The 25339-nt window shown below is 41.9% G+C and overlaps 1 pseudogene; it reads left to right on the top strand.

The window, feature by feature from the left end:
- The window catches only part of LOC139756797 (sulfotransferase 1B1-like), a 51051-nt pseudogene that overhangs the window by 6378 nt on the left and 19334 nt on the right, over window positions 1–25339 (top strand).

Genomic DNA, 25339 nt, shown 5'->3' with positions numbered 1-25339 from the left:
GTTCTCGACTTCCACACATTCTTCAAGGCCCCCAGAATTTTCGCCCCCTCCCCCACCCTATGATCCACTTCCGCTTCCATGGTTCCATCCGCTGCCAGATCCACTCCCAGATATCTAAAACACTTCACTTCCTCCAGTTTTTCTCCATTCAAACTCACCTCCCAATTGACTTGACCCTCAACCCTACTGTACCTAATAACCTTGCTCTTATTCACATTTACTCTTAACTTTCTTCTTCCACACACTTTACCAAACTCAGTCACCAGCTTCTGCAGTTTCTCACATGAATCAGCCACCAGCGCTGTATCATCAGCGAACAACAACTGACTCACTTCCCAAGCTCTCTCATCCCCAACAGACTTCATACTTGCCCCTCTTTCCAAAACTCTTGCATTTACCTCCCTAACAACCCCATCCATAAACAAATTAAACAACCATGGAGACATCACACACCCCTGCCGCAAACCTACATTCACTGAGAACCAATCACTTTCCTCTCTTCCTACACGTACACATGCCTTACATCCTCGATAAAAACTTTTCACTGCTTTTAACAACTTTCCTCCCACACCATATATTCTTAATACCTTCCACAGAGCATCTCTATCAACTCTATCATATGCCTTCTCCAGATCCATAAATGCTACATACAAATCCATTTGCTTTTCTAAGTATTTCTCACATACATTCTTATGTGTATATATATATATATATATATATATATATATATATATATATATATATATATATATATATATTATCCCTGGGGATAGGGGTGAAAGAATACTTCCCACGCATTCCTCGCGTGTCGTAGGAATATATATATATATATATATATATATATATATATATATATATATATATATATATATATATATATATATATATATTCCCTCCCCTCCTTGTATTTGAACTTTCTAAAAGGGGAAACAGAAGAAGGAGTCACGTGGGGAATGCTCATCCTCCTCGAAGGCTCAGATTGGGGTGTCTAAGTGTCTGTGGATGTAACCAAGATGAGAAAAAAGGAGAGATAGGTAGTATATAGCATTTTACCGAACCTAACTGCTCACCAATGTGAGACGAAGGGTATTCGAGTACATAGTATTCGAATGGTTATTTCCTAATAGCCAGGCCCATAGCCTAGCGGTAGCATTCCCGCCTGTGGCACAAGGGTCCCGGGTTCGATCCTGGCTGTTGGAGGTTTGTATGATATATATATATATATATATATATTTTTTCTTTCATACTATTCGCCATTTCCCGCGTTAGCGAAGTAGCGTTAAGAACAGAGGACTGGGCCTTTGAGGGAGTATGCTCACCTGGAACCCTTCTCTGTTCCTTCTATTGGAAAATAGAATAAAAAAAAGAGAGGGGAGGATTTCCAGTCACTCGCTCCCTCCCCTTTTAGTCGACTTCTACGACACGCAGGGAATAAGTGGGAAGTATTCTTTCTCCCCTATCCCCAGGTATAATATATATGTATATTCTTTTCTTTCTTTTAAACTATTCGCCATTTCCCGCGCCAGCGAGGTAGCGTTAAGAACAGAGGACTGGGCCCCTGAGGGAACATCCTCACCTAGCCCCCTTCTCTGTTCCTTCTTTTGGAAAATTAAAAAAAAGAGAAAAAACAAAAACCAGAGGGGAGGATTGTATTTGTTTTATCATACTTTGTCTCTGTCTCCCACGTTAGCGAGGTAGCCCAAGGAAAGAGACGAAAGAATGGCCAAACCCACCCACATAGACATGTTTATCCATATACGTCCACACACGCACATATACGTACCTATACATCTCAACGTATACATGTATATACATACATGTACATAATTCATACTGTCTGCCCTTATTCATTCCCGTCGCCACCGCACCACACATGAAATGACAACCCCCTTCCCTCGCATGTGCGCGAGATAGCGCTAGGAAAAGACAACAAAGGGCACATTCGTTCACACTCAGTCTCTTGCTGTCATGTATAATGCACCGAAACCACAGCTCCCTTTCGACATCCAGGCTCCACAGAACTTTCCATTGTTTACCCAAGACGCTTCACATGCCCTGGTTCAATCCATTGAGAGCACGTCGACCCCGGTATACCATATGAATATCAGTATTCGAGGATACGAATGCTGATATTCATATTTTTTTTGTTCGAATGAATTTCATTTGTAAGAGCTTCAGCCATAAAAGATTAAATGAACAAATTTCTATCAATCTTCTATTTTACCAGAATGCGAGACAAGGACGCAGCACATACATGCATTCCTCCACCCAATGAAAGAGGAATTCTATGTATTGCTATGCAATTTTGACTATTGCTTATATTTATAATTTGTTGCTGTCTTGCACTGGAATGATGTCATGAGCAAGTGAAAAATATGTTGACATAAGAACTTACCATTAGTCGTTGAATTTGGTTATTGGAAGGTTATGTTTAAATGATAAAGGTTCTCAGCAGAATGTCTGTTCCTCTTGTCATCATATATCAGACCGGTACCACTCAGTAGTCGTCCGCTGGCAACACTTGATCGAGGACAAGCCAAGAACGTCCAGGTTGACTGAGAGAGAACAGGATACGTTTCTCCATCAAGTCAAGGAATCTTTAGCCACAGCAATGCTCTTCTCTTTGTGGTGTTTGTGGATGATTTTTGACATCTGCTGACTCTGTTGTGTAAGCCGGTTATCATCCTCATCATCACGTCAACACTTGCATTAAGCGTTGAAGCAAAACCTTTGCTTGTACATGATTGAGTACTCGACCAAAGTTCTTCAGACGAACGGGCGATGTTATTCTTCACTCAGTGTGTAACAAATTGGGATGAAAAAAAAAATCGCCATTTATCTTGGGTCCAAATATGTGGCCACAGCGTACGTGTCATCACCCTCTAGTGGATCAAACCTCGTCGAAAATTCTTCCATTATTTTTCTTTCAAGTTCTTTACGCCGAGGCTTTCATGGGTGAGTGACTTGATCACCATTCTGAGTGTAGTTACGAAAGGTATGACATCAGATGTCCATGATGAGTCGTTGTATGATATCAGATGTCCATGATGAGTCGTTGTATGACATCAGATGTCCATGATGAGTCGTTGTATGACATCAGATGTCCATGATGAGTCGTTGCTGATGTTCTTGGTAACATCCTGACACGGCTGGAGAACAGTGATGATGCAGTGTGTCAGAAAGAACTCATCCTCAGCAGTAAGTGACGTGATTTCCGAGGTTCGTCTCGCATTGTACAAGCAAAGTGACTCCATAAGTTCTTTCTTCATCACCATCACCTGCAGCGTGCTGGCTGGCTGTTCCATCGTGTGGGAACCTCGTGTACCACTGATAATTGAGGAACATTTAGGCTGAGTTGAATTTTGTTTGATTCTCCTTGTGCCATGCATGGTTGACTGCTCGAAGTGCGTGGCTATTGAGCTGCATTTAGAGGGCAGATCTGTAACTCATCGTTGTGAAGATATGCCACCGTGAGATGCAGTTGATGGGGAGGACAGTTGTTCACAGCAGAAAGATATAATGGTTTTTCTGATATTAACATCGGCGGATATCCCCCATGACACAGTGAATTGTCTGAAGGAAAGCTCCATTTTTCAAACATCGAGCTGAATACTTCAATCAAGTATTCTCCGGTGTGGTGTTCAGAGAGTGGCTGGCTGTACATAGAAAATGTAGTTTAGACGCTTGAACTCCTCCTCAATGCAATGACTTGTCATTGAGAAAAGAGAAACACCAGATTCACTACCTGACCAATCATCAGTTGTCAACGTTAATTTGGTAGACTTTCAATGTCGTGATGGAATCAGAAACTTTATGTTCAACCAGATTCTGTATATATCATCCCAGATGAGGTCCCCGTAGTCCTTGGATGTCTCAGTGGAGACGGTGGCGCTGCCTCTTGCATTAAACGTTCACCACTGATGTGAAAATGGAAGATCCTCCATGACTATGACTTGGGCAGCGCGATGATCTATACCTTGTGTTCGTACAAGCCCATACTTTGTGCTTCTCAAAGCAGTTTGTTGTTTTGTTTTCACCAACGACGTCGGAAATGTTTTTCTCTTCTTGCTTTCCTTGTTGTCGTCCTCGCTGCTCAGCTTAGCTTTACAAACTTCTGGATGTTTACTACTCACATGATTTCTGAGACTGGATGTTGTTCTTCCTCATCTGCAATAGTTCTGCTCACACAGTTTACAAACATCTTTGGACACATGTTCAAAATACTACCACACCTCACTTGACGATATCGTATTGCTACCGCTGCTAACTTCCTTACTTCTCTGCCACACTCCGTAATGGCTGCTCTGTACTTGTATCAACCTATCAACGACTAGGAGAGTGTGAGACACAGCCACATCGGACACACACACACACACACACACACACACACACACACACACACACACACACACACACACACACACACACACACACACGCCTCACAGGCTCGGTATGGTGGGTGGTAACTCAAAAAGTGTTGTTATTTGTTAGGTTTTACGGCCAGCGACGTATGAGGAAGGTCATTAGGCCTGTAATCCTTTTTGACGTGATTGAAATCATCCGTAAATACCTAATCTAAAAATGAAATAAGAATAGAAAATAGATAGAAAAAATAGATAAGTATAATTCTGATATGATGATAAAGATAAAATTTAATTGAAATGAATAATGGAAAGAAAAGATTTTGTGGGTATTGAGCCAACGTGGCGGCAAACACCGCCCAGTCGGCACAGCACCACAGTTCCAGTATACCCAAGAGTGCGAAGAGATGTCCTCCATCGCGTCATGCACACCGAATATGATAATTTATTCGGACGTTCGCCGGGTTAATACCATGCCCACTCACATGCGACCAGGAGGAGCCTCACACCGAGGCCAACCCCGCCACAGAGAACAACCCACGAACCACTTTACATCATCTATTTCTCTGAGGAAGATCATTAATTTGTCTGTAGTGCTCGACCTGTCCCCAAGTACATTGATAACCACTAAACTCACTCACTGAAGTAGCGGCTGTGTTGCTGGGGATATCAGACGCGTCCTGTTTGTTGTTTGTTGGGTTTGAGAGGGACATGATGCAGCTGTTTAGTGGGCAAAACTAACCCAGAACGCTCGTTCAACTCATGCTTTTAACTCGTTTATTTGATTTTCTATAAACGCTATAAAGTTTTATTAATGATATTCGCAAAATACTCAAATACGAATGCAAATGTCATAATATGTGCTAATATTTGCGAATGCGAATATTCGGACTATTACTAGGGACGTATGGAGAAAATACGTCAGAAGTGGAGGGAACAATGAAACCATGGGAGCATAAGTGGGCCGTTCGGTGGGTGAGGAGAGAAAGGCCCTACGACCTATAAAGAAATGTATGGAGAAAGGTCTGTAAGGGCAAAGATGGGAATACTGGATGCTATAGTAGTCACTTCGGTACTGTATAGATGCGTGACCTGGGTCTTACACAATAAATGTAAAGAGGTTGGATGTGTTGGAACTGAAATACATGAGGAGATTATGAGGTATGAAGAAGGTTGATCGAGTAAGGAAAAAATAAGAGAGATGTAATAGTATGGGGAGTGTGTATGAGAGAGCTAAAAAGTGTGTGCTGATATGGTTTGCACACATGGAAAGGAAAGGATGAATGAGGACAGGATGACTCAGAAGGTATACTTATCAGCAGTAGAGGGAACAAGAAAAATGTGGAAACCAGGAAGAAGTGGGAGGATGCAGTGAAGGACGTATTCAATTTGGGGACTGAACATGTAGGAGGATGCGAGGCGTGCACGGGACGACATGTCAGTAGGCTAGACTAGGGCAGTGGTTGAGGAGATAATAAAGCTCTGTTGGGCCTGGTTGTGGACAGGGGTCTCTTGTTTCAGTGATGTGAGCATATGAGACAATTTCTTCGTCTGTTCTTAGCGCCTCCTCGCTGATGCGGCAAAAATGGGTATGTTTGAAGGAATAGTAGTTCCAGCAATATTATATAGTTGCGAGGCATGGGTAAGGTTATACGGAGGAGGGTGGATGTTTTGGAAATGAGATGTTTGATGACAATATGTGGTGTGAGGTGGTTTGATCGAGTAAGTAATAAAAGGGTAAGAGAGATGTGTGGTAATAAAAGGAGTGTGGTTGAGAGAGCAGAAGGTGTGTTAAATGGTTTGGACATATGGAGAGAATGCGTGAGGAGAGATTGACAAAGAGGATATCTGTCAGACGTGGAGGGAAGAAGGAGCGAGAAACCAAATTGGAGGTGGAAAGATGGAGTGAAAAAGATTTTGAGCGATCGGAACCTGAGCATACAGGAGGGTGTGAGGCGTGCAAGGAATAGAGTCAATTGGAACGATATGGTATACCGGAGTCGACGTGCTGTCAGTGGATTGAACCAGGGCATGTGAAGCGTCTGGGGTAAACCATGGAAGTTTTGTGGGGCCTGGATGTGGAAAGGGAGCTGTGGTTTCGGTGCATTATACATGGCAGCTAAAGACTGAGTGTGAACGAATGTGGCCTTTGTTGTCTTTTCGTAGAGCAACCTCGCGCGCGTGCGGGGGGAGCAGGTTGTCATTTCATGTGTGGCGGGGTGGCGACGGGAATGAATAAAGGAAGCAACTATGAATTATGTACGAGTATATATGTATATGTCTGTATACGTATATATGTATATGTCTGTATATATATATATATATATATATATATATATATATATATATATATATATATATATATATTATTTATTTATTTATTTTGCTTTGTCGCTGTCTCCCGCGTTTGCGAGGTAGCGCAAGGAAACAGACGAAAGAAATGGCCCAACCCACCCCCATACACAATGTATACACACACACGTCCACACACGCAAATATACATACCTATACATCTCAATGTACACATATATATACATACACAGACACACACATATATACCCATGCACACAATTCACACTGTCTGCCCCCATTCACTCCCATCGCCACCTCGCCACACATGGAATACCTTCCCCCTCCCCCCTCATGTGTGCGAGGTAGCACTAGGAAAAGACAACAAAGGCCCCATTCGTTCACACTCAATCTCTAGCTGCCACGCAATAATGCCCGAAACCACAGCTCCCTTTCCGCATCCAGGCCCCACAGAACTTTCCATGGTTTACCCCAGACGCTTCACATGCCCTGGTTCAATCCATTGATAGCACGTCGACCTCGGTATACCACATCGTTCCAATTCACTCTATTCCTTGCACGCCTTTCACCCTCCTGCATGTTCAGGCCCCGATCACTCAAAATCTTTTTAACTCCATCTTTCCACCTCCAATTTGGTCTCCCACTTCTCCTCGTTCCCTCCACCTCTAACACATATATCCTCTTGGTCAATCTTTCCTCACTCATTCTCTCCATGTGACCAAACCATTTCAAAACACCCTCTTCTGCTCTCTCAACCACACTCTTTTTACTTCCACACATCTCTCTTACCCTTACATTACTTACTCGATCAAACCACCTCACACCACATATTGTCCTCAAACATCTCATTTCCAGCACATCCACCCTCCTGCGCACAACTCTATCCATAGCCCACGCCTCGCAACCATACAACATTGTTGGAACCACTATTCCTTCAAACATACCCATTTTTGCTTTCCGAGATAATGTTCTGGACTTCCAAACATTCTTCAAGGCTCCCAGATCCACTCCCAGATATCTAAAACACTTTACTTCCTCCAGTTTTTCTCCATTGAAACTTATATATATATATATATATATATATATATATATATATATATATATATATATATATATATATATATATATATATATATATATATGCTAAGCATACATATGCTTCCTGATGCTACCTCGCTGACACAAGGGGGTGGCGATGCTGTTTCCCGTGGTGGTGGGGTGGCGCTGGGAATGCATAAAGGCGAGCAGGTATGAATATAGTGCTTTGGATTATTTACAGAGCTGTTGTGGGAACGAGCAGTGTTTAAACAGTGAGTCACCTGTAGGTATGGACGATAACCTGTGTGACCCGATTTTGAACTTTATAGCAGAGCCAATAAGAAATACCCACAGCGCATCTATAACCTTTATCCTTAAATTGGAACTTTGCCACCTGGTGATAATATGATGCGAGTGAAGAGCCGACTGCCCACCATCCTGAAGGCCAGCCATGACAACGCAATGACAACCCAGAGACCAAACAATTTGAAAGATTTCCCAACGCTTCTACTGAAGGGTTTGAAGCATGATGTTCAGGTTTACATCAACATATGTCCTATGTGCTTGACCGTGAATCTGAAAGTCGGCAAGGAGGCCCCAGCATTCTGCCCTAACCCTGTTCCTGCCAAGATGTGGAGCATGGTGGGTATAGACATCGTTAGCCCACTGGATGAAACAACCCAAGGCAACAAGTATATCGTCACCGTCACTGATCATATTTTCCAAGTGGTCAGGCACTGCCGCCATCCCTGACAAATGTGTTGTGTCAGTAGTTCAGTTCTTGTCTGTCGACTGGGTTTCCATGGACTCTCTGATCAGCGACCAAGGCCGTGAATTTGCAAAGTGGTAGACTCTCTCATGGACCTTTTCAAGATAGGTCGGATAACTTCGGCGTACCATCCTCAGTATAATGGTCATCGAGAACAGGACACTTTAGGCCATAGTGATGACTTGGACCAGTACATTTCAGGTGTCTTGTTTGCGTACCACACCTCAGTCCCTGCGTCTACTAGGTGCACGCCATTTAAAGTGATGTATGGCCTTTCGTGTAAAATTCCCCCTTGACCTGAAATTTTCCCAGTACACCACTAAGGGAGAACCAAATTCGGTGAATCCCGACCTTACGAAGAGCCTCAACTCCTTACGTAGAAACATGTGCTCGAAGATGTCTTCCAGTATCATAAGAATATAAGAAGTGAGGGCGCTGCAAGAGGCCTATCGTTGTATGCTAGGCAGGTCCTGAGTTTGTTCGCCCTACAACCGACTGCCTGAACCCATAAACACATCATCCAACCTTCGTGTAAAGCTACCTAAAGAACCACGTAGTTTCCACTACTGTACTTGCGAGCTTGTTCCATAAATCCACCACCCTATTCCGGAACCAATATTTACCCACATCAGACCTGAGTCTATTTTTTCTAATTCAAATCTATTATTTCTTCTTGTCCTCTCTGGTGGCACCATTCTAAGAGCTTTTTCGTGATGGACATTGATAATCAATGTCCTTCACCCGTTTAAAGATTTCAGTCATATCCCCTCTTGCCCTCTTAAGCAAGTGTAAATTCACTCATTCTAACCTTTCCTCAAAAGTGAGGTTTCTAATGCCAGGGATATTTATTTTTTTTTTCATTCGCCTTTGTACTCTCTCTAAACAGTCTATATCAACTGCAAAGTATGGAGCTCAAAACTTTATCGCACAATCTCACCAACGCAAGATAAAGTTGCAATAATACTCTGGGAGTTTTATTACCAACAGTCCTATTAATGAACCCTAACATCTTACTTATTACACACTTTAATACATTGTTGACGCGGCTTAAGATCCTTGCTCACCAGTACCTCTAGATCTCTTTCGCATTCTGTTTTACCAATAGTAATATTGTCCAGTTTGTAATTAGTGTTCCTGTCTTTACCCACACCAAGTGTTCTGCATTTATCTATGTAGAATTCCATTTTCCATGTACCAGTTCACTTTGATAATCTATTTAAGTCCCTCTGCAAATTCACTGAATTTTCAACTGAGTCAATTACGACCACTATTTTTGTATCATCGTCAAATTTACACAAGTTGCTGGTTATTCCCAGATCCATATTGTTAATGTATATAACGAACAAGAGCGGTCCCAAGACTGACCCTTGAGGAACACCACTGGCTACATTGCTCCAATCCCATGTAACTCCGTTGATGCAGACCCTCTGTTTTGTGTCGGTGAGCCACGCCCTAATCCGATTAAATGCACAACCCTTGATGCCGTGTGCCGCTATTTATATATCGGCACAGCACATGCTCGTCAGAAGGAATGATACGACCGCCGACGTGACAGACACAAGAAAACTCTAAGTGGGTTCACAGTCTACATAAAAAACACCAGACATTCGTCGCATGGGCTTCAAGATGGAACCTCGTTGGACCGGTCTATATATTGTCATTGAGATTCTCAGCAAAAGACATGTAAAACTTAAGAAGATCAAAACAAAGAAGGTTTTGAGCAACATGTATCATCCTAGACATTGACAACTCCGTCAAGGACCACCCAGATGACATCATGGTCAGGGACACCCCCTACAGACAAAAGAAACCAATATCGGACGTCAGTGAATCCTAACTCTTCTAAAAGAACAATATCGGCACAAACATTCTGGCCGCCTACGGCAACTGTTCGAAAGAACATAGCGACGACACTGGGTTTTCAAATTAAGAAAATTGTCAGCTTTGGACTGACATGTGAACTCTCTCAGCCTACAAGGATACATACCACGAAAATGGATAATAACTGTTACTTTCGTTCGATCATTTACGTTTTTACAGGATCAGAGGACTGAGAACATCGTTCGGGATAAGGTTGCACAGTACAGGCAAAATGCAAACCTTCCTCAAAGAGAATATACACCAACACATGACAGACCAGAATCTCGCTAGATGGAACATGGGCAACAGATGCAGAAATCATGGCCACAGTCTGTTTTATCGGATGCAACATCATCGTGTACAGTAAACCTGGACAATAGAAAAACTACTGACCATGCTTTGTACTTTGAAAACATTTATGAGGATGTTTATATAATCTGGCCTAGAAGGATATATTTTGGGCCAGGCCAAAATTCTGATGTTGAAATGGATATAAAGTAAGTGGTTGTATGCGACATTTATAAGATTGAATGAAATAATTTGGGAAATTTTTTCTATCACTTATATATATATAAGGCGGGAGGGGGTGGAGGGGGGAGGTATTATCTGGCCTTAGGGAGTATGTTCCCCGGGGTGTGAAATGTCTTAGCCCAGAATATACCTTGGTATGAAACAGTCGGATACAGTCTGGGCGGTGGTATGCTTTGAGCTGTTACACTGTGCCCAAAGCCTGATATCTGCATTGGTCCTTCGTCAGACGATTAGCTCGGTAATATGTCGCTAGGCAGCTCGAACATCAGGGTGAACAAGGGAGTCGGTGTTGGAAATCTTTCTGCGGTGTGACACTGGAATGTAGGGATGAGGAGCACCAGGTCATGAAGTGTCACAGGTGATGTTGAGGCTGATGGCAGGGGAAGGGACGTAGCTGATATCAAACGTCGAGGAGAGTCTTCAGAGGCGGGCGGGGTAGGGCAGAGTCCTACTGTTGAGTAATATCTACCAAAGGGTAAACAAACACTCATAAGAAAGGCGACAGCGGTTGTGTTGTTACGTTTCTTGACATGATGGATGTCCTCAGTAAAATGCAAGATTTAGCCGAGGAAAGTCGTTCTTGGCTGAAACGGCGTAAGTCTGGGGTTTGTGGTCAATTAGGTTGAAGCTAGGCTTCCAAAATAGTGGCAGAAGTGTTGGAAGGTAACGTAGATGGTCACACGTGCCCTCTTGAAAGTGATTAATCTTTCTTGTGCCAAGGGAAGCTGCTTAGAAAAGATAGCGATGAGTAATCATTTGTTACTGATACGCTGATACACGGAGAACAGCAGCAAGGGTGGCAGATGAAGCATTCATGGAAAGGCTGGCTGGAATATCATGAGCAAAATGGAAGGGCATGTTTTGCCATCACCTGTTAGACACCGGTGGTCTACTCTGCAAATTTGGTCCATTGTGGTGGGGTTGGTGGTGGTGTTGGTGATGGTTGTGGGGTTGGGGGTGGGTGGGGTGGGTTAGATGTGCCTTTGTCCTTAATAATCGTTATTGTGCTACAATTATCGGCATACAAGATTGAGAACAAGTGAGGAAGCAGTGAAAATGACAGATGATGCCCTAAACTCATTCCTGGCAGTTGATTTCGGCTCCAAGGGTAAACATTAGGGGTCTAGTGAAGATAGATCCAGAGGTGTGTGTCTTTGATGAATGACATTGTCCTAAATAGTGGGGTCGACAAGGGTAGGCTGAGTGATGTCTGCGAACTCTGTCAACAGGTTGCCAGGTGCTAGCAAGGCTTGCAATAAAAGGTTAGCAGCTGGCGATGGTGACATCGAACTTTTGCTGGGATAGGGACGGAACATCGAAGTCGATCACTTACATAATCTACAATGAGTTCCTTATGCTGGAGGAAGCCTTATTCCAGAGCTGGTTACCTCACATCAGCAAGGTCATTGTGGGGGATGTGGAGAGGCTTTAATACAGGGAACAGAAAAACATTAATAAATTCGGCCGTATTGACCAAGGAATGGTGGCATGAAAGATCGCTGGACACATAGAGAAATTAGTTCTTGGGAGATGGGGCGCTGACCATCTTCCAGCTTTCCTGGAGGAGTTTCACAATCAGGCGCAAGTTGTTGAACATTCGCAGACCTGGGCATCAAAAGGCCTACAGTAAAAGTAGTGCTGTGGTTGTGTGAGTGGAGGCTTGTGGCTAGACGCCAAGTAGGCTCCGGCCTACTGCTACTGGAGCTGAGGACAGACTTTCAACAGGGAGTGTTGCCGGGTATCAAGGGATTATCTGGCGTGTAGGTGGGCACCTTGAAGTACACTGACGTATTGTAAATTGCACCACTGCGCTGACCACATATGATCAGGTTAGGGGGTAGCTAGGTGTGGTGTGGCATATAAGTACACTAGGCTATACAGCTCTAATCCGTTCAGTAATCTGTTTTCGAAGTATTTCTGGCACCTGTATTGACATCAGAAGCATTATTTTATATCCTTTCTCCAAGAAGGACAAAAAGGATAGAGAAACACAAAACAAAAGTATTCATTATCTTAACAACAAAGAGGCGTGGTGATTACTAGAAGCTGGACATCTTGGTTGTTGTTGCTGCTTGAAAAGGTAGCGGAGAAAACTGATGAGATCCGAATGGAATCAGGTTGGATGGCCGGTTATATGGGTTGTGGCCTATCGACTGCCAGGGTCATTAAGGCCATCGACTTACAAGCTACTACCACTAGTCGAACAAGCTGAACATATGACTCATTTTCTATGTAATCAAAATACATCTCAAGCTATATACGTTCTCATTTTGTCTTTGGCCCTTAGGTATCAGGCTGGCTGGTTACCTGGACTTTAGGCCTATCGCCTGTCAGTCATCAAAGCCGTCAACGTTAAGTATTGATCACCAGTCGGTAGATCACCTTTTTGTGTACGTGATGATTCTAAGACCATACACACTACAAATGCTGTCCTTGCAAACTGGGGTACTTCGTTATATAAGACTTGGCATTTGTTCTGCTCAGCGTTTTCAAAATTCCTCTATACTGATTGGTCCGCCACTGGCGGGCTGCCTCGGTTATCCATGAGAACGACTCGCTAAGATTCGTTGATGATGCCACATAGAGTATTACGACATATGTATATGTTTACTGACTAGCAGAAAAAATAATTTCCTTTCTAACATCATTCTTTTTATATATTTTTTCTAGTTTCAAAAACAATAACCCTGATTCAATCAACAGGAAATTTCAAGTGCATTCCCATTACAGAGAATTTTCCAGTTAACTCCATCATTGCCGAGGGGGTTACAATGAGCACATAAAATACGGAGCCCTCGCTTTATAGAAACTTAAACTAAAATAAATATATACTAATTATTTTCTCGGATATACTGCTGAAGGTAGTGAAATTTGTGAAAAGTAGAAGCAAGGCTGAGAGTTAATGATTATGTATCTTAAGCTGATAGCATTTATTGTTATTCATAACTGTCGCTCTGTACGCGCTGAATCTGATCCCTTGTCTTCAGGATATGATCGGACGACTGAGTAGCGGACATGAGGTGGAGGCCATGAGTAAAGAATGGCTGGCCAGGATGGAGGAAGAACAGACGTTATACAAAAATGGAATGATCCGTCTTAAGCCCGACGGATGGCTCTACCCAACCGTCTTCACCCACTTTGCCGATAAGATATACAACTTCAAGGTACATATGAAGTTTGATTATCATTGGTGACATAAGACATACTCATCCTGCTGAATATGAAATATTGACTCAATGAAGGACGAATTTGTCACTTTCTTTGCAATCATTCTGTCGCTGAGCTCACTTTTACTTTTGTCTTTGTATCTTATTTATCTTCAGGTCAGATCCAGCGACGTGGTGTTGATGACGATGCCCAAGTCTGGGACAACATGGATGCAAGAGATTCTCTGGACGATGCTCCACAACCCAGACCTTGAACCATCCTAGTGCCGACTCCTCCGTCTTGATACGAGCACCACAAATCGAGTATGAAAACGTGGCATGTTCTTTGGTTGAATGTGTTTAGAACTTATGACGAAGATTTTAGGATCACGAAATCATACAGTAGAATACTTTTGATGAGGCTGGTAGTCTTTTCAAGGGCAAACTTATGATGAATCTCATTCCTACAGCAGTGAGAGATGATATACTCGGAGACCTCATGTAAGCCAGTTAGTAGTGTCGTGCATAACAGAATAGTCATTGATTTATAGATTAGTGTAGGTGTGTGTAATCTGGATTTTATTGTTTTCATATTATTACGGTCAAACGTCTTAAATCAGGCGATCCCAGATCCAACATGATCATTAGATTCCAGCACTTGCCAGGGTATTGGTCCTCAGTGAAATCTCCAGCATTCACCTTCTGTACAATCCCTGACACCGCAATTTTACAAAAGCCAGTCCATGGTTCAACCGTTCCTATTCTGAGGTCATTCAGACAAAGGATCAGGCATACTGGGTTTGGAAAAACTCTCCTTCCTCAGGCTTCCATTTAGCTTGTATCACTACCCGTAATTACTGCAAGCACGTCATCCGTGAGGCGAAGCGTTCCTTCTTTCAGAAGAGGTGTGATAACCTCTCCTTGTCATATACTAATCGGTCTTTCTGGTCTTTAGCTAAGGGCATATCTAAACTTTTGTCGTTCTACCTTTCCTTCACTTTTCCGTTCTGACGGTACTATAGCTGTCTCTTCCGTAGACAAAGCAACTCTCTTTGGTTCCCGTTTCTCCTCAAATTCCACTTTGGATGATTCTAACATTCCCCCCCCCCCCCCCCATGCTCTTTTTAATCCTATCCCTCTTCCCGTATTTCTTTTCGAACTGTCGGAAAAGGGCCTCTTTCTCTGGACAAATGCAAGGTTGTGGTCCTGATGGCATCCATCCTCGTGTGCTGAAAGGGTGTGCCTTTGAACTTGCACCTCTGCTTGCTCGTCTATTCCGTTTCTTTTTAAAAACAAAACTTTTCCTTCTCCTTGGAAATATACATTGATACATCCCATTCTCAAGAAGGGTGACCGTTATGACCCCTCAAACTATCATCCTATTGCTTTGACATCTACCATTTCCAATGTCTTTGGATCCCTCCTCAACTCCCATCTCCTTAGACACCTCGAAAATCACAATATTCTTTCTGGTTACCAATAAGGCTTCAATAAGGCGAGATACACTGGTGATATTCTTTTCTATCTTACTAAGGTCTGTTCATCATCCCTGAGAGATTTTGGGGAGTCATATGTAGTTGCTCTCGATATATCTAAGGATTCTGACAGGGTGTGGCATCGGGATCTCATCTCTCAGCTCCCCTCCTTTGACTTCCCTCCCTCACTTTGCTCCTTCATATCTAGCTTCGTTTCCGGCCGATCTATCTGAGTAGTTGTTGATGGATCAGCCTCCCCACTCTTCTCTATCTACAGCGATGTACCTCTAGGTTCTGTCCTGTCCCCTACGTTTTTTCTCCTTTTTTCAACGATTTCCTCTCCTCCACAAATAATCCAATGCACTCATATGCTGACGAATCAACACTGCATTCATCCACATCCTTCACTTCTGCTTATTCTTCTCTCACTCCATCTGCATCCCGTCTCGACCCAGCTTCCTCAATAAACTCAGATTTGGACAAGATATCTCAGTGAGGTACACAAAATCTTGTTAAGTTTAATGCCTCCAAGACCCAATTTCTACCCATTTCTCTTATCGAAGACTCCTCATAACTCTCGTCTCTGACGTTCCGTAATTCCACCTCTTTAACTCAATGAACATACTTGGTTTTACTGTAACATCCTCTTTCTTGGAAACTCCATCATTACAAGAATAGCCAAGTCTTCCTCTAAGAAATTGGGTGTCCTTTTTAGATGTTGAAACTTCTCTTCTGAACAGTTGCTCCTTTTATACAAGGGATTGATTCGTCCTTGTATGAAGTACTGCTCTCACATTTGGGGTGGTTCTAGCTCTGCATCCTTACTTGACAGAGTGGAGTCGAAAGCCATGCGACTTATAAACTGTCCCAGGCTAACTTTCAGACTTGACCATCTTGCCCTATGCCGCATTCTTCGTTCACTTTCTCCCTTCTATTGGCATTACTTTGGGTTTTGCTCCCGAGATCTGGCTGCTTGTGTGCTCCCACCAGTAGCTAGACCACAGGAAGAATTTGTTTAATTAAATTAAATCATTACAGCTGTCACTTATGTAAGATATATTGGTTGTAGGAAACACCAAAAGTTAAGTAACAATATACACAATATACATATTAAGTCGTCGTGGAATTTTAGGTGTCCATAATCCAGATACTTTTGAAAAATGTTCACCGCTCTGCCCTAGGGTTGTCGGATTTGAGACTGTTGACTTTACTGTACTCTATAGCCAGTTATTACCTGAGCTGGCATGGATGATGCTTTTCTTTTGTATTACTAGCATTGTGTCATATCATTTATTGAAAAATCTGCCCCATATAGTTCACATATGTTGCTATGAATTACATAATCCAGCCACCGTGTGGAAAAATCTCTGATAAAAGAATCTTAAATCTTCAGCTCGGACATGCTCTCTGACACCAAGGCTACAGTTGCAAAAAATAAAGAATTTGAACAAGGTTTCAAACAGGTGTGCCCAGGAAGGAATCCTGAAGATGGGGTGTTTTTACAGATGAGCGAATGCATGCCAGATCGTCGGCTCATCAAGACCCACCTTCCACTCTCACTTATGCCACCTGACCTCCTGGACAAGGCTAAGGTCAGGATCATATACACAGTCACTTGTTTGAGACTATACGCATGATGTGAATGCATAACTTACAATGTGTCATGCAGAACCTTCAACAAAGAATTTTCATCTCACACCACTGTCTGGGGGGACACATCGATGTTGGGGGGACACACCACAGCCTGGGGGAAACACCACAGTCTGGGGGAAACACCACAGCCTGGGGGAAACACCACAGTCTGGGGGAAACACCACAGTCTGGGGACACACCACAGCCTGGGGGAAACACCACAGTCTGGGGGAAACACCACAGTCTGGGGACACACCACAGCCTGGGGGAAACACCACAGCCTGGGGGAAACACCACAGCCTGGGGGAAACACCACAGTCTGGGGGAAACACCACAGTCTGGGGACACACCACAGCCTGGGGGAAACACCACAGCCTGGGGGAAACACCACAGCCTGGGGGAAACACCACAGCCTGGGGGAAACACCACAGCCTGGGGGAAACACCACGATCTGGGGACACACTACAGTCTGGGGACACACTACAGTCTGGGGGACACACCACAGCCTGGGGGAAACACCACAGCCTGGGGGAAACACCACAGCCTGGGGGAAACACCACAGTCTGGGGGAAACACCACAGCCTGGGGGACACACCACGGTCTGGGGACACACTACAGTCTGGGGGACACACCACGATCTGGGGACACACCACGATCTGGGGACACACCACGGCGTGGGGACACACCACGATCTAGGGACACACCACGGTCTGGGGACACACCACAGTCTGGGGGACACACCACGGTCTGGGGACACACCACAGTCTGGGGAACACACCACGGTCTGGGGACACACTGCAGTCTGGGGGACACACCACGATCTGGGGACACACCACGATCTGGTGGACACACCACCGTCTAGGGGAACACCACGGTGTGGGGACACCATATACTCTTCATTCCTTCCACAAAGCGTCTCTATCAACACTATCATATTCCTTCTCCAGATCCATAAATGCTACGTACAAATCCATCTGTTTTTCTAAGTATTTCTCACATACATTTTTCAAAGCAAACACCTGATCCGCGCATCCTCTACCACTTCTGAAACCACACTGCTCTTCCCCAATCTGATGCTCTGTACATGCCATTACACTCTCAACCAGTACCCTCCCATTTAATTTCCCAGGAGTACTCAACAAACTTATATCTCTGTAATCTGAGCACTCACCTTTATGCGATTTGTCTTTGTACTATGGCACTATGCAAGCATTCCGCCAACCAATCAACAACACAGTCACCCCCTTTTTGTTATAAATTCAACTGCAATATCATCGAAACCCACCGCCTTGCTGGCTTTCATCTTATGCAAAGCTTTCACCACCTCTTCTCTGTTTCACGAAACCACTCTCACTGACCCACTCATTTCGCACACCACCTATACCAAAACACCCTTTATCTGCTACTCTATTATCAAAAACATTCAACAAACCTTCAAATTACTCACTCCATCTCCTTTTCACTTCACCACTTCTTGTTAATACCCCCATTTGCCCCCTTCACCGATGTTCCCATTTGTTCTTTTGTCTTACATACTTTATCTACCTCCTTCTCCCTAAAATATAATGATACTTTCTCACCCCAACTCTTATTTGCCCTCTTCTTCACCTCTTGCACCTTTCTCTTGACCTCCTGCCGCTTTATTTTGTACATTTCCCCGTTATTTGTACTACTTCCCTGCAAAAATCGTCTAAACGCCTCTCTCTTCTCTCTCACTAACAATCTTACTTATTCATCTCACCACTCACTACCCTTTCTAATCTGCCCACTTCCCACCTTCTCATCTCATCTGCTTCTTTTGCACAAGCCATCACTCCCTCCTAAAAATACTTCCCATTCCTCCCTCACTCCCCTTACGTCATTTGTTCACTTTTTGCCATTCTTCACTCAAACTCTCCTGGTACTTCCTCACACAAGTCTCTCTTACCCTTACGTTACTTACTCGATCAAACCACCTCACACCACACATTGTCCTCAAACATCTCATTTCCAGCACATCCATCCTCCTGCGCACAACTCTATCTATAGCCCACGCCTCGCAACCATACAACATTGTTGGAACCACTATTCCTTCAAACATACCCATTTTTGCTTTCCGAGATAATGTTCTCGACTTCCACACATTCTTCAAGGCTCCCAGGATTTTCGCCCCCTCCCCCATCCTATGATCCACTTTCGCTTCCATGGTTCCATCCGCTGCCAGATCCACTCCCAGATATCTAAAACACTTTACTTCCTCCAGTTTTTCTCCATTCAAACTTACCTCCCAATTGACTTGACCCTCAACCCTACTGTACCTAATTACCTTGCTCTTATTCACATTTACTCTTAACTTTCTTCTTTCACACACTTTACCAAACTCCGACACATGCTTCTGCAGATTCTCACATGAATCAGCCACCAGCGCTGTATCATCAGCGAACAACAACTGACTCACTTCCCAAGCTCTCTCATCCACAACAGACTTCATACTTGCCCCTCTTTCCAAAACTCTTGCATTCACCTCCCTAACAACCCCATCCATAAACAAATTAAACAACCATGGAGACATCACACACCCCTGCCGCAAACCTACATTCACTGAGAACCAATCACTTTCCTCTCTTCGTACACGTACACATGCCTTACATTCTCGATAAAAACTTTTCACTGCTTCTAACAACTTGCCTCCCACACCATATATTCTTAGTACCTTCCACAGAGCATCTCTATCAACTCTATCATATGCCTTCTCCAGATCCATAAATGCTACATACAAATCCATTTGCTTTTCTAAGTATTTCTCACATACATTCTTCATATATATATATATATATATATATATATATATATATATATATATATATATATATATATATATATTATCCCTGGGGATAGGGGAGAAAGAATACTTCTCACGTATTCCCTGCGTGTCGTAGAAGGCGACTAAAAGGGGAGGGAGCGGGGGGCTGGAAATCCTCCCATCTCGTTTTTTTTTTTAATTTTCCAAAAGAAGGAACAGAGTAGGGGGCCAAGTGAGGATATTCCCTGTAAGGCCCAGTTCTCTGTTCTTAACGTTACCTCGCTAATGCGGGAAATGGCGAATAGTTTGAAAAAAAAAGAAAAAAGATATATATATATATATATATATATATATATATATATATATATATATATATATATATATATATATATATATATATATATATATATGTGTGTGTGTGTGTGTGTGTGTGTGTGTGTGTGTGTGTATGTGAATGGAAAAAAGTGGAGGAAGTGAAGTGTTATAGACAATCTGTGAGTGGATTTGGCAGCGAATTGAACCATGGAAGCGGAAGTGCGTTGTAGGGTGGGAGGCCGAAGGTTCTAGGAGTGATGGAGAATGTGTAGAAAGTGAAAACATTATTTCGGAAAGCAAAAATGGGTATGTTTGAAGGAATAGTGGTTCCAACAATGGTATATGGTTGCAAGGAGTGGGCTATAGATAGGGTTGTCCGGAGGAGGGTGGATGTGTTGAAAATGAAATGTTTTAGGAAAATATGTGGTGTGAGGTGGTTTGATCGAGTTTTATATATGTCCAGAAGCCTCAGAGATATAGAGCAGAGGTAATGGACCTAGTTTCTGAGGTGTTGTGTATATCGAAGGATTAGATCTCTTGGACAATGTCAAGCTCAGTTTTTTCATTTTGTGTGATGCAGATGGTGTACGTGACAAGGAAAGGCAAGGAAGCGGCCAAATATTAATCCTGTCCCTTGCTTTGTCTGATGGCGTGTATGTACAGTGCAGAGAACTACGGACGTGGTCTGGCTCTGATACTGTTTTATCTTTATCTCGGTTATGTACATTGGTGGTAAGCCAAAGCATGTGACCAAACACAATTATTGTTTTTTGTCCCTCAGGTGGTGTATGTAGTCAGGAACCCCAAGGATGTAGCACTGTCCATGTGTCATCACTTCCGCTTACTTAAATTCCACAACTACACGGGTTCCCTTGACAATTTTGTGAGACATTTCAAGAATGATGACTGTAAGTAACAAATTCTCTTATGGCTGAGAACGATACAGAATACTGTTGTGTTGGTAGATGTGCCTGGCATTGTTCACGACGACACACAGTTTTACCAACAATATTCCAACTCTATACTTTTATCCCACTCTTGGATCCCTTCCTTCCTATTTCTGTATCATCACATGTTTCATTTGTAAGCTCTTGATAATCTTTACTACATATGCACTTTGTATGAGCTTGGACAGCCTCTAAAACACGTCCATTATTTCACCATTATTTTTGTTTTAAAGATTTGTCAGACATCCTCATTTCTCACACTTCCTGATGTCCTTCATACACACATAGATTTCTTGCCTGTGTTTTCTCTCTTTTCTACATATGACATTCCTTTTGTGCTCATAGCTAGAGTTGGCCGAACCACACTTATCAAAGAACACAGATTCTTTTTCTTTCATCATTTTCTACGGAATATCAATAGCATGCATCCTTTCAGACCTCTACAGTATGACAGCTTTCATCTCTCCATCTTTTCTTAAGTACTTTAGATCTTGAACCCTCTTCAACCTTTTACCATCCAGACATCTCTTGCAGTCTGGCTTCCTCTTCTGAAATACCAGAAGCTGTTTTTACCATTCACTTTTATCACACTGAAGGCCTTTTCTCACACTGATCCAGAGAACTTTGATTTTAATTTGGTGCTAACTTCCTTATCATGAATGTACTCCCTGTATACGACATATCCAGCTTCTATCCCATTTTTTTTTTTTTTTGCTTTCCGTTCACAAATCTGTGCCAAGTAACAACACTCGCTTTCATTCTACAAATATTTTTATTGCATGTCTTATTCTCATGGTAAAGGTATGATCCACACAAATGTATCCCTTTATAAAGTTTCACCTTTTTGTTCCACTTATCCTCTCGCTTGTAAGCTAATGCCACAGTTCTTATTTTCTCAATAATCCTTGGTCCCTTGCCTGGCTGTAAAGACATTTACTGTAGCCATCCAGGGCCCTGGTCAAAAACCCTTCAATCATTGCCCCTGAAAGCGCATAAGTAAGAAAATATAAAGATTTTTTCCCTTTTTCGCGTAAATTCTCTTAGTTACATTACCACCGTTAGGCGCCACATCAGCTTGTCGATGATGGTAGACGTGTGAATGTTGATAGACAGATGTATGTACACCATGGGTCGTAGTCACAACCTGGGTAGAGGATCCGGCCACCTCCATATGGCCGTCCGAACCATCTACCCAAGGTTCTGAATCGTCCTTTTATTGAGTACTGCTTTCACATTTGGGGCGGTTCTAGGTCTGCATTTTTACTTGACAGAGTTGAGTCGAAAGCAATCCGACTTATAAACTGTCGCAGGCTAACTTCCAAACTTGACCACCTTGCCCTACGCCGCAATCTTGGTTCATTTTCTCTCTTCCGTAGGCATTACTTTGGTTTCTTCTCTCCCGAGTGCTGGTTTCTTGTATGCTCTTTTCCCTCACTAACTAGACCACGCAACACTCGGCAAGCTGCTGCGTCATATGATTATTGTGCGAAAATCGGCAACTCAAGAGTGGACCGTTTTGATACCTGCTTCTTTCCCTACACGTCATAGCTTTGGAACTCTCTACCCTCTCATGTTTTTCCCAATAACTATGGCCTGGCACATTTCAAAAGACAATTCTTTCATTTCCTCCAAAATTCGTAAACACTTTCCCTTGTCTTTTCTTTTTCCGTTTCATAATTCTCTCAAATTTCAATTAAGGCCCGTCCTGATTTGGACTTTTCTCCATGACTGGAGCCTTCAACATAAAAAAAGCGAGGTGAATTATACGAAAATGTAATATAACTATCTCTATATTGGCCTGATGAGCGCTGAATGAGCTGGAGGAGTTGGTTTATAATCACGTATTTGCTTATATGTTTTGTGCTGTGAGGGAGTTCTACACTTATGGGGTCCGATCTCCTTAATTTTCTTTACTGTTATGCATCATTTTACACTTATGTATGTTGTTCACATTTGCAGTCTCATGACTCATTATATTCCATTCATCTACAACTTATACCGTAAAAATACTTCTTTACATCTTGTAAAACAAATGAATGGCTCCATTTTCTGTTATGACCTCTGGTTGTTCTATCCTTACATCTCATGAAAAACTTTTTAATATCTATATCATCAAGCTGGTGTAAAGCATTAAAGGTTTTGTTCAGGTCACCTCTTACTCTTCTCTCATCCATTGTGGACATATTCTAGTCCTCTAAGCTTTCCTTCTAATTCAACTCTCTTAATTCTGGTACCATCTTTGTGGCCCTTTCCTGGACCTTCTATACTAGTTCTTTCTGTTTATCTAAGTGTTGTGACCAAACCTGAGAAACGTATTTCAGTCTTTTTATGATGGTCGATGTGAACGGCTTGTTGATTATGTCCTTATCTATGAACTTGAAGGCAAGTCTTATATTTTATCCATGAACTTGCATGCAAGGCTATTATTTTACCCATGAACCTAGATGCTAGTCTAATATTTCACCCATGAACTTTAAGGCAAGTCTAATATCTTATACATGAACTTGAAGGCAAGCCTAATATCTTATCCATGAACTTAAATGCAAGCCTAATATCTTATCCATGAACTTGAATGCAAGTCTAATATTCAACCATGAACTTGACTGTAGGTATTACATTTAATCCATGAACTTGCGTGCAAGGCTATTATTTTATCCATGAACCTAGATGCTAGTCTAATATTTCATCCATGAACTTGAAGGCAAGTCTAATATTTTATCCGTGAACTTCAATGTAAGTTTAATACTTTATCCATGAACTTGAAGGCAAATCTAATATTTCATTCATTAACTTCAATGTAAGTCAAATACTTTATCCATGAGTTTGAATGCAAGTCTTATATTTCATCTATGAACTTGCAGGCAAGTCTATCTATTCTATCCAGGAACTTGCATGCAAATCTAATATTTTATCCATGAATACAAGTCCAATATTTTATTCATGAACTTGAATGTAAGTCTTATATTTCATCCACGACCTTGAATGCATGTCTAATAATTCAATCATGAACTTGCATGCAAGTGTAACATTTCATTCATGAACTTGAATGCAAGTCAGATATTTTGTCCATGAACTTGCAGGCATGTCTAACATTTTGTTCATGAAACTGAATGCGTCTAATATCTCATCCATGAACTTGCATGCAAGCCTATTATTATATCCATGAACTTGAATGCAAGTCTAATATTTCATCCATGAACTTTCATACAAGTCTGATATTTCATCCATGAGCTTGCATGCAAGCATATTATCATCCATGAACTTGAACGCAAGTCCAATAGTTTATCCATGAACTTGAATGCAAGTTTTATATTCCATCCACGAACTTGAATGCAAGTCTGATATTTTATACATGAACTTGAATGAAAGTCTGATATTTCATCAGTGAGCTTAAATGTATGTCTGATATTTTATCCATGAACTTGAATGCAAGTTTGACATTACATCGATGAACTTGAATGTAAGTCAAAAAATAATTTTGCCTATAAACATGAATGCAAGTCTGATATTTTATTCATGAACATGAATGCAAGTTAAATACTTTATCTATAAACTTGCATGCAAGTCTAATATTTTATCAATGAACTTGAATGCAAGTCTAATATTTCATCGATGAACTTGAATGCAAGTATTACATTTTATCCATGAAGTTGAATGCAGTCTAATATTTTATCCATGAACTTGAATTCTAGTCAAATATCCATTAAATTAAATGTAAGTCAAATATATTATGCATGAACTTGAATGTAAGTCTAAGATTTTATCCATGAATTGGAATGTAATTCTAATATTCTATCCATGAGCTTTAATATAAGTTTAATATTCTATCCATGAACTTGAATGCACGGCTAATATTTCATCCATGAACTTGAATGTAAGCCTAATATTTTATCCATGAACTTTGATATAAGTTTGATATCCATGAATTTGAATGCACGGCTAATATTTCATCCATAAACTTGAATGTAAGCCTAATATTTTATCCATGAACTTGAATGCACGGCTAACATTTCATCCATGAACTTGAATGTAAGCCTAATGTTTTATCCATGAACTTAAATTCAAGTCTAATATTTCATCTATGAATCTGCATACAAGTCTGATATTTCATCCATGAACATTTAATGTAAATCTAACATTTTATCCATGAACTTGAATGCAAGTCTAATATTA

This window comes from Panulirus ornatus, chromosome 2, assembly GCF_036320965.1.
Source record: "Panulirus ornatus isolate Po-2019 chromosome 2, ASM3632096v1, whole genome shotgun sequence".
Classification (NCBI taxonomy): domain Eukaryota; kingdom Metazoa; phylum Arthropoda; class Malacostraca; order Decapoda; family Palinuridae; genus Panulirus; species Panulirus ornatus.
This window is presented reverse-complemented; position numbering and strand designations above follow the sequence as displayed.